Here is a 10002-nt window from a genome sequence, read left to right as displayed (position 1 = left end):
CCCTGTGCCGGTGCATTCAAGGCTATTCTCCACATTCTCCTCTATCAGGTTCAGTGTATCTGGTCATCTGTTGAGGTCTTTGATTCACTTTGATCTGAGTTTTGTGTAGGGTGATACATATTGATCAATTTGCAGTCTTCTACATGCAGACCTGCAGTTAGGACAGCACCATTTGTCTGAAGATGCTGTCTTTTTTTTGTTGTGTATGTCTGGCTTCTTTTATCAGAAATCAGGTGTCTGTGGATGTGTGGATTTACTTCTGGGTTTCTGTTTTGATTCCATTGATCAACCTGATTTTTATGCCAATACCATGTGGCTTTTTATTACTACAGCACTGTTGGACAACAAACAGAGAGACAAGAAGGAAGAATTGGTTTAAAAAAAGTAGGTCTCAGAAGTAGCAATGCTACCTTGCCCTCTGCCTAGAGGAGCTTACACACCTAGAGAAGCTCGAGGAGAGAACACTGGTTCTCTTTAGAATCTATTTGATTTCATTGGGACCGACTGAATGCATCGAGAAACTGGACTTGAATAGTAGTTTATCAACAAAGCAGCAAATTAATTAATTATAAATTATCAACATCTAACTACATATTAGCCCTCATTGATATAGTGTGTTGGCCTGGATACAAACAGAAGAAAAATTATTTCATTTGCTTTTCTTACTTTTGTTATAGAAGATCTAGCTTTTTTAGCTCTTCTCTTAAGTATTTGCCAAAGGTCTGTATCTTGGAACCTATCGCTGTATTTTTGAAGATATCTTTAAGTCAAATATTGTAACTATTGGTTAAAAAAAACTGTAGTATGACTGATGCATAAGAATTAGGAAAATGGAAATGAGAACCAGCAGTTAAAATGGGAAGATTTAGAAGAATTCTGCTGGTATTCACTAAATAAGAAGTTCAGAATGAAGACTTCAGTGCAAGGCATGTAGCGTCACAAAACTGGGATTTCCTTCAGTCGGTCTTGTTTCTTAGACATAATTTTTGAAGGAGAAAATTAATTTTTATTTTTTATTGCCTTGTTTATCATCATCATCATCATCATCATCATCATCATCATCATCATTAATTATTTTACTTATTCACTTTGCATCCCACTTACTGCTCCCCTCCTGGTTACCCCCTCCCACAAGTCTTCCCTATTCCCCCCTCCCCTTCTCCTCTGAGACGACTGGGTATTCCCCTAACCTTGGCACATCAAGTCTTTGTGCGGCTAGGCAGACAAGGCAGCCTGGCCCACAGACAAGCAACAGCTTTTGGACAGCCCCCATGAAAGTCAAGCTGCAGATCTGCTACATATGAGCAGGGAGGCTTAGGCCCAGCCCATGTATGTCTGAGGCTGATGGTTCAGCCCCAAGGGTCCAGGCTACTTTACTCTTCAGGTCAGCAATCCTTCCCTCTATTCTTCCATAAGAGTCCCCGAGCTCCATCCACTGTTTGACTACAGGTGTCTGTATCTAAGTTAGCTGCTGAGTAGAGCCTCTCAGATGGCAACCATGATAGACTCCTGTCAGCAAGCATAACAGAGTATTATTAATTGCCCACGGAATGGGTCTCAAGTTGGGCTGGTTATTGATTGGCCATTCCCTCAGTCTCTATTCCATCCCCTGTCCCTGCATTTCTTGTAGACAGGATAAATTTTGGGTGGAGAGTTTTGTGGGTGGGTTGGTATGCCTCTAGCTCCACTGGGGTTCCTGCTCTGCTACAGGAGGTGGCCTCTTCAGGTTCCCTATCCCCAGTGCTGTGAGACACAGCTAAGATCACCTCCATTGATTCTTGGTCACCTCCCTTATCCCAGGCCTCTGTCTGGTCCTGGAGATGTCCCCTACCTTGCCACTCCCATCAGTTGCAGATTTCCATTCATTCTTATGGCCTTCTTGTCTACCTCTCTTGTCCCTCCCCACACCTAACCTGACCCACCATTCCCCTCCCCATGTCATCTCCCACCCTATTGTTTCCCTCCATCTGCCTCTTATGATAGTTTATTCTCCCTTCTAAGTGAGGAAGTCCAGAATTTTACCAGCTATTCTTCATATGGCAGATTACATATCTATTATTATTATTATCATTATTATTATTATTATTATTATTGTAGCATTGCTGTTTTTCTAACCTCCATCTTTCATCAGTACATTTTGTTCTTGCTAGTTCTTTGACAGTTAGCAATTCCTGCCCAGCATGGTGCACACACCTTTAATCCCAGCCCTGGACAGACCGAGGCCAGAAGAATGAGTTTGAAGTCAGTCTGAGCTATATAATAAGACTCTTGTCAATAGAAAGAAAAAATAATAAAAGGTTCTTTAAATGTGTTTGTGGACACATTTGGTGAACTGAATACCAAGCTAATATGGGCTTTCTGAGTCCACCTTGTCTGAAACCTTGGGTTATTGACTCTAAGCCCCTGCATTATTGGTTTAAATGCTCTGATATCTAGAAACATAAAATTTAGAGGAAAGACTTTCCATGGTAAAATAAAAGGTTTGAGGATGTTGAAATGTGATGTCTCCTGTGGACCCTCCAGGTTCTTCATGTGTTTTCAAAGGCTAAACAAAAGCCTGGAGGTGCTGATGCTTGCCTTAAACATCAGCACTTGGGAGGCAGAGCCAGGCAGATCTCTGTGAGTTCAAGGCCAGCCTGGCCTACAGAGCAAGTTCTAGGACAGTCAGGGACACACAGAGAAACGCTGTCTCATGCTGTGGCACATGGGTACCTCCATTAAGAAAGAAAAAATATAGATCAATTAAGAGGTAAAACAGCAGGTTTATAGTGAAATCAATCTATAACGCTTTCTGCTGTTTCTTTGGAACTGACCTGAGTATTTTCTCTCAATAATGTGTGTTTATGGCAACCTCTTCATGCTACAGGATTATCTTTCGACTTGCTCTTTTGTTTTCCCACCTTCACTCTGATTTGCATAACAATTGTTAGATAGTCCATATTTAGTATTTTCGTGTTATGATTCATAACTCTTACTGCTGAGCCAGAAGGTAACGTCCCTTTTCATGATGATGTCTCTCTCAAGTTTCATATTATTAAATTTCTTCTAATACACACACCTCACTGGGGTTTTTATACTGAGGTCTGAGGATCAATCTCTGGTCCCCATGATTATGCAGCAAATATTTTACTAACTGAACCATCTCCCTTGACTCCTACTCTTATTACAAAGAGTACTTTTTGTTGTTGTTGTTGCTGTTGTTGCCACAAAAGCCACAGATCTCACCTTCAAGGGAGTACAAAGTAGTTTGTTCTGGAGCCATTTTGAGTGACCAAGGTCCAGGAAACTCAGGTTTGAGTTACTCCAGATTTGCATGTTCCAATGTGGAAAAAGTTCCATGAAGTTCTTGTAGTTTTGTAGAACAAATAAAACCATAAACCAAGGCAATATAAAATACATTAGTGGATACATCAGAGATGGAGGTATAGCAAAGATGGGCAAAGCTTCTCTCTAGGCCTAAAATGCTCTCTGATGCCATTCTTCGTGTTTTGAGTTGGTGGATGCTAGTTCACAGCAACGAGTTAATAGATTTCAAAACCTTTCTATCGATTATTCACAAGATGTTAGTTCAGACACATAAGTGTTGGGTAGAGAATGGCTGTTGGAGGGGGTGGGAGGGGCGAGAAGAAGACCAAGATGAGGTGATTAGCCTCTCTGTACCTTCGGCCTCCCAGTCTCTCCCAGTACTACAGTTATAATCAGGCTCTGCAGACATGGCTTCTTCCCAGGAGTTTTTGATCACATGATTAATCCAAATACTACTCCTTATTTAAGACAAAGTAACCGAGATTGGCCTTGAACTTAGGATCCTGCGGTGTGCCTCACCATGCTGAGCTAAGCTGTGCTACTTCAGGATGTATAGCCAGCATTCATCATTTCTACCCACCTATTCCCAGATAATCTTCCTCAAACAACCACTACGTACAGACAAACATCTTTCCTTGAATCCTTGTCCCTGTTACTTTATAACTTATGCTGAGAATATTTTTAAGACATCTTCTACGCTGTGGAATTGTTGAGATGGATGTTAACTATGGGCATCTACATATTTTTTCTCAAGACTCTCTTTTTGGTCACATGCTGCCTGTTCCCAATTATTTATAAGTGGTGGTATCAAATGATGCTGATCAAGTGATGATGATGATCAAGTAATGGTATCACTGTTTAGATGAAAAGTAGCTAAGAGATTTGGGTGCCCCAGGATGCTGAATGAGGTATAAGGAATACTGGAAAAACCATTCCATTCCTGAGTGACCATAGGCTTGTAAGTGGAGTAGCTGGGACACTTATTTTAAAGCTCATCCATAGGAGGACTTGGTATCATTGTGCACTCACCGTGTAGAAAATGTAAAAACAAATATCCAAAATAAAATGATTATTGACACGAGGCACACAAGAACCAACAAGTGTAGCTGCTTGCTAGATGCCTTTTCTGGGGGTTAAAGGGTGCGGTCTTGCCCTAGTGTGAAAACTACTCTACTCTCCAGCTGTAAGAAGCCACAAAGTCACCTGAGCTCAGAAAATGCAGGGTGGGACCAAGTTTGAAAGTCACTGCTTTCCTTTCTCTTTCTACTTTTATTTTGACAAACTTGAAATTTTATAAATTGAAAGAATAACACATTTAATGCCTTTGTACTCTGACAAGTTTCACCAACATTACCTTTGGTCACATTGGTTTTCTTTCTTTCTTTTTTCTTTATATTGATCTATAATCTACCTACCTACCAACTTATATATCTCTATTCATCCTTTAAGTCACACAACTATCGTTTGAATGTTCTACCACTTATCTTTAGCATTAACTCTCAAGAACAAGGGCATCCTCACCAAGAACCATAATACAGTCTTACACTAGACAAATTTAACAGGAGCACAATGGTACCATGTAATATACAGCTTATGTTCACGTGTCTGGAAGATTCAGAACACTTTCTCCAAAGAGGGCTAGAGAGCAACTGCTTTGGGCTTCGCAGGCCAGACAGCCTCTTTTTGTAAGGCCTCAAAATGATTGTGCTAGAGTAGAAGCAGCTACAGACAGATACAACACAAGTGGGAAGGGATGGATCCCAGGACAACTTTTTTAGGGAAAAACAAAACAAAACAAACAAACAAACAAACAAACAAAAAACGGGTGGTAGGCTGGTTTAGACTCATTCATATTATCTACCTGTCTGCCTATCTGCCTATTTGCCTGCCTGTCTGCCTATCTATCTATCTATCTATCTATCTATCTATCTATCTATCTATCTATCATCTATTATCTATCTCTATATCTATTATCTATCTCTATATCTATTATCTATCTTTTATATAGCTCTATATTTCAGAGTAGGTAAATCTCTCAATTCTGGGTATATTATATCTTTCTAGTTTGTTTTGTTTTTTGAGACAGGGTCTCACTTTGTAGCTCCAGCTGGTCTGGAACTTGCTATGAAGACTAAGCTGGACTTGAGCCCACAGAGATTCACCTCCTCTGTCTCCCAAGTGCAAGGGTCAAAGGTGCACCCCACCACCCATAGCTATAGAGGTCTGTCTTGATTCTGAAAAGCTGTTTCCACGGATGGACTGGATTACTAAACCACATTTAGTTTCCAGCAGATCTCTGTTTATTCGTTAACATGAATACACACCATAAATATTACATGACCTTCTCCTCCTTTTTCAAAACAACCATGGTAAAATGTAAACAGGAAACATGCCATGGTCAGCATTTTAAGTATGTAGACCAGTGTGACGGGGTCCACACTGGTCATGCTATCACTGTTACCTCCCATCTCTAGAATGTCACCTTCCTTCAGGGAGGTTCACTCCTCCTCAGTACCTCTTATCACTGTGAGCCCGATCACTCCAGCTGTTTCACATTGCTGGAACCTCCAGTATTGGTCTCTTCTGATCATTGTTGTGTTCACTTGACATGTCCTCAGGTTTCATCCATGTTGTAGGATACATCGGGACTCCGTTCTTCCTAAAGGTTAGTATACTCTGGGCTGTGCACACACTATGTTCTTTTTCTCCTCTGATGTTAAGTCAGGTTACTTCCATTTTTTGAGTCTCATGAGCAGCGTTACTAAGAACATGGTTCCAGATTCATCCTTTAAAAAAAATTATGTATTATGGGTGTTTTGCCTGCATGTCTGTCTATACACAATGTATGTACAATGCCCACATAGGTCAGAAAAGGGTATCAGATCCCTATGGGACTAGAGTAAACGGCCACTAGGATACTGGACTGGAACCTGGGTCCTCTGAAACAGCAGTTAGTATAAGTTGCTGAGCTCTCTAGCCCCTCTAGATTAGAGCTTAAAGCATCTTGGTTCACTTCTTCAGCTTTACCCTCTACAACACACACAGCTTGTCCTCTAGGCCCTAGCAGGCTCCACTCTACCACTGCTGCTGTTCTTGGTGGTCATTCCATGGTACTGGCATCTCCAAAATGCTGGTGTCTTCTCTTACAATTGGCCTGCACTTTCCTTAATAGTCTTTAATAGACTCTCTTCATAGTGCCAGCCTCAGTTTCTCTGTATGATTCCTTTAATCTTGGGCCTTCAGCTGCCACTGAGGCTACACCTTCATCAATGACCTTTTCTGGTCTCACTTGATGTCAAGCCTCAGCTGCTCTCCATGACCTCTTCATGCCTTCAAAACCAGTACTACTTGGATGAATCTTAACACTACCAACCTCAGCTGCCAGCAAAAGGTACAACCTTAGCTATGTCTGTAGCACAGTTTACAGTGTGTTTGCAGCGAACCCTTCCCAAAAGAAGTTCACCTCAACCATGCTATTTAATCTTAATTACTGCTAATTTCTCAGCTCCAGCTGATCAGCACTAAGTATCCCAGCAAAGCAAAGGTTTCACTTTAGTTCTGGTTTCCTGTTAACCACAGCTGATTCCTCAGCCCTAGCAACACATAACAACTGAATCTTAATTCAAAATAACAAATGGCCCGCTGAGTCTTTAAAGCCAGGACTTCCTTCTCCTCATTGCTCTCAGCATTCTTATCTTCCAAGCTCCTAGAGAAGCTTACTGAGCTCTCAACACTCAATGAATTTCTAGCCCAAAGTCCCAAAGTGCTTCCACAATCCTTCCCAAAACAACGTGCTCAGTCCTGTTATAGCCATACACCACTATCCTGGTACCAACCCCTGTAATCCTACTCCCGTCTCCATCTTTAGGGATTCAGGATCTTTTGCCTGATATAAAAAAAAGCCTTTCTCTGTAATGTTTTATATTTGTCTTCCTAAGGCACTCCTATTAACACTTTAATACCCAGTAGAAGTAGCTACTCAGAGACACTTTCCTGGGTCTTGACAAGCAATAGGAATCTTTCGCCTTTCTGTTTGTTAAATCATGAGTCTAGGTTGTTGTCTTTATGCAGATGAGGGCAGGCACAAGATAAGGCAAGGTCTGTGACTGGGCAGGGAAAAAATAAGGCAGGCACAGAGTTTTTGTGAGGTTCGAGTTGGACCTCTACTGGGACCCTTGAATGAAACTCACGGAGGCAGTGACTGATGCAAAAGTAAGAGGAGTTTTATTGTTCTAACATGTTGGGGCCATACCACTTCAAGAGGGAGACGACCCTGAGCGGACTCTAACAAGGAATTATATACCTTTGATAAAGGCAGATTTCAAACAATAGTAACTAGGCAGGGTACTATTGGTGGGGTGAAGCAACCTTCAAACTGACTCATGGTCCGTGGACCATCTGGAACTTTCCAAGGGGGTAGGTTGGGGACTCACAGGTGGCTTTGTTTGACAGTTTGGTTTGTAGTTGCTCCAGGAACTAAACTAGCTCTACCCTCCCTGGAATAGACATCAACCCCAACTCCAGCTCTTTCATTTTGAAGGGAAAAGAGAGAGAGGAGAAATAAAAAGAAAAGAACCAAGATGGAGGCAGAGAAGGATGACCCAGATTTGTGTGGCCTTAAGGGGCCACAGGTAGTTATGAATATTTCATAAGGGATGGATTTTTTTAGGGCAATTTTTCTTATCAAGGTGGGTAGTTTATAATGTTATCAATTGGTTGTGAGTTTATTGTGCAGATGTTTTGTAGAGTTTGAATTTATTGCTATAACTTTGATTGTTAAATTACAAGCTTATTGAGTTTTGATTTTAACAGGTTGCTGGGAGTTGTGACTATAACCATAGTGGGCAAGTGCTGGGAATGTGAGCAGAGTCTGCAGCAAGAGAGCCTCAAGATGGGCAGTCTCTGTGTGGAACTGGCATGGCCTCAACCCATGTTAGGAATTAGATAGATGGCAAGATTGCTTATCAGCTCAGAGAGTAGCATGGGATGGAGATTGGGAGCTTGGTGAATCAGGTTGAGATGCTTTGCTCTTTAAGATGAAAATACCCCACAGATGCCAATGGAGCCAGCATTAGCATGGGTTGTAGACTTTTTTTAAAAAAAATAATTACTGCTAAAAAAGGAGCACTACTACAATAGCATTGCTACATTATATTAGAAGAAATTTATGGATGTCTCAGAAATTTAATTTTTTAAGTAATATTTTTACAAATTCTTTAATATTTTCATGCAATGTGCTTTGATAACATTCACCCCTCCTCAATCAACACCTCCCAGATCCCTCCCCATTCTCCCAACCAGAGTTGCCCTGTCTCCTTCTTTTCTCTCCTCCCCTCCTTAAATCCCTTCAATGTGGTCTACATTCCAAGGGTAACACCAGTAAAGAAAACCAACTCTCACTCTCCCAGCGCCATAAGTCCTCAGCCTGAAGTGGGGCATCGTGTTTACTTCCCCTCGCTCCCCCCTGGGGCCTGAGCTTGCACACATGTTGTGCAAGCTGTCACAGTTGCCACAAGTTCACGTAGGCAACTGCTTTGTGGTGTCCAGAAATCACTATTTCCTTAAAGTTATCTACCAACCATCACTGGCTCTTACAACTTTTCTGCCCTGCTCCTCCACAGAGCTCCATGAGCATTGATGGGAGGATGTGATACAGATGTCCCGGTTAGGATTTAGCATTCTGAAATCTCATGTTCTCTACATGCTGATCAGTTGTGGGTATCAATGCCATTGTCATCTTCTGATGAAGGTTGAGAGACATATTGGTCTATAAGTATATCAATAAGTCTCCAGAGATTATTTTAATAATAAATCTGTTTCACAGGACAGTAGTTGGTTCTCTATCCACCTGTGCTTGGCCTTCTTAATAGTAGCAGAAAAGTTTCCTTCCCCAGGAGCAGGCTTTCCAGCCAATCAGAACAGCTAGGCACCCATAACATTTATGCCTCTATTGTACCGGTGGGCATACCTTACTAAGTGGGACATTATTGTAGCTTGCTAGGGTCACAGTAGGATGAGATTGGTGATTACTTTTCTCCCCCAATAGCATGCCTAGTGCCTTCTTGCTCTACAAAAGCTGGCTGGTAGGATGAAGCTTTTAGGTCACCTATTTTTGGTACTGGGGTTTTTATTTAGTGACATATGCCACCAAATTTTATTTGGATAATGGGCCCTCTGTACTATAGTAACTCTATTTAAAATATTTTTAATATGTCTATATTTTACAAGGGCTGTTTCAAATGTCAGTTAGTATCAATTATTCTTTGCTATACCCCCTCCTCTCTTCTGCCCTCTCATCCACCATCACATTTGACCCGTCCTGTTTTTTAGACTCCTCCATTTTAAACACGGTATTAAATCCCCCCTTCTATGAAAGATCCCTTTCTCCCCCATGTCCCTTACTGGTTTCCTAACCCCTAAGGGTATTCCTAATAAAACACACATATCTAAAGCTTAAAAACTAATATCCGCATATGAAAGAAAACATGCCATTATTTTCCGATTCTGGGTTACCTCAATCAGAATTATTGTTTCAAGACCCTTGTATTTAACTTCAAATTTCATTTCATTTTTCTTTTTCTTTCCTTTTATTGAAAAAATATATTTTTCATTCAATATATTCGGATTACTGTTTCCCCTCCCCCAACTCTTCCAGTTCATTTTCACCTCCTCCCATCTGGGTCCATAACCTTTCTG

Source organism: Rattus norvegicus, chromosome 5, assembly GCF_021556685.1.
Source record: "Rattus norvegicus strain SHRSP/BbbUtx chromosome 5, alternate assembly SHRSP_T2T, whole genome shotgun sequence".
NCBI classification, from domain to species: domain Eukaryota; kingdom Metazoa; phylum Chordata; class Mammalia; order Rodentia; family Muridae; genus Rattus; species Rattus norvegicus.
The sequence above is the reverse complement of the archived record's forward strand: the minus strand, read 5'-3'. Positions refer to the sequence as shown.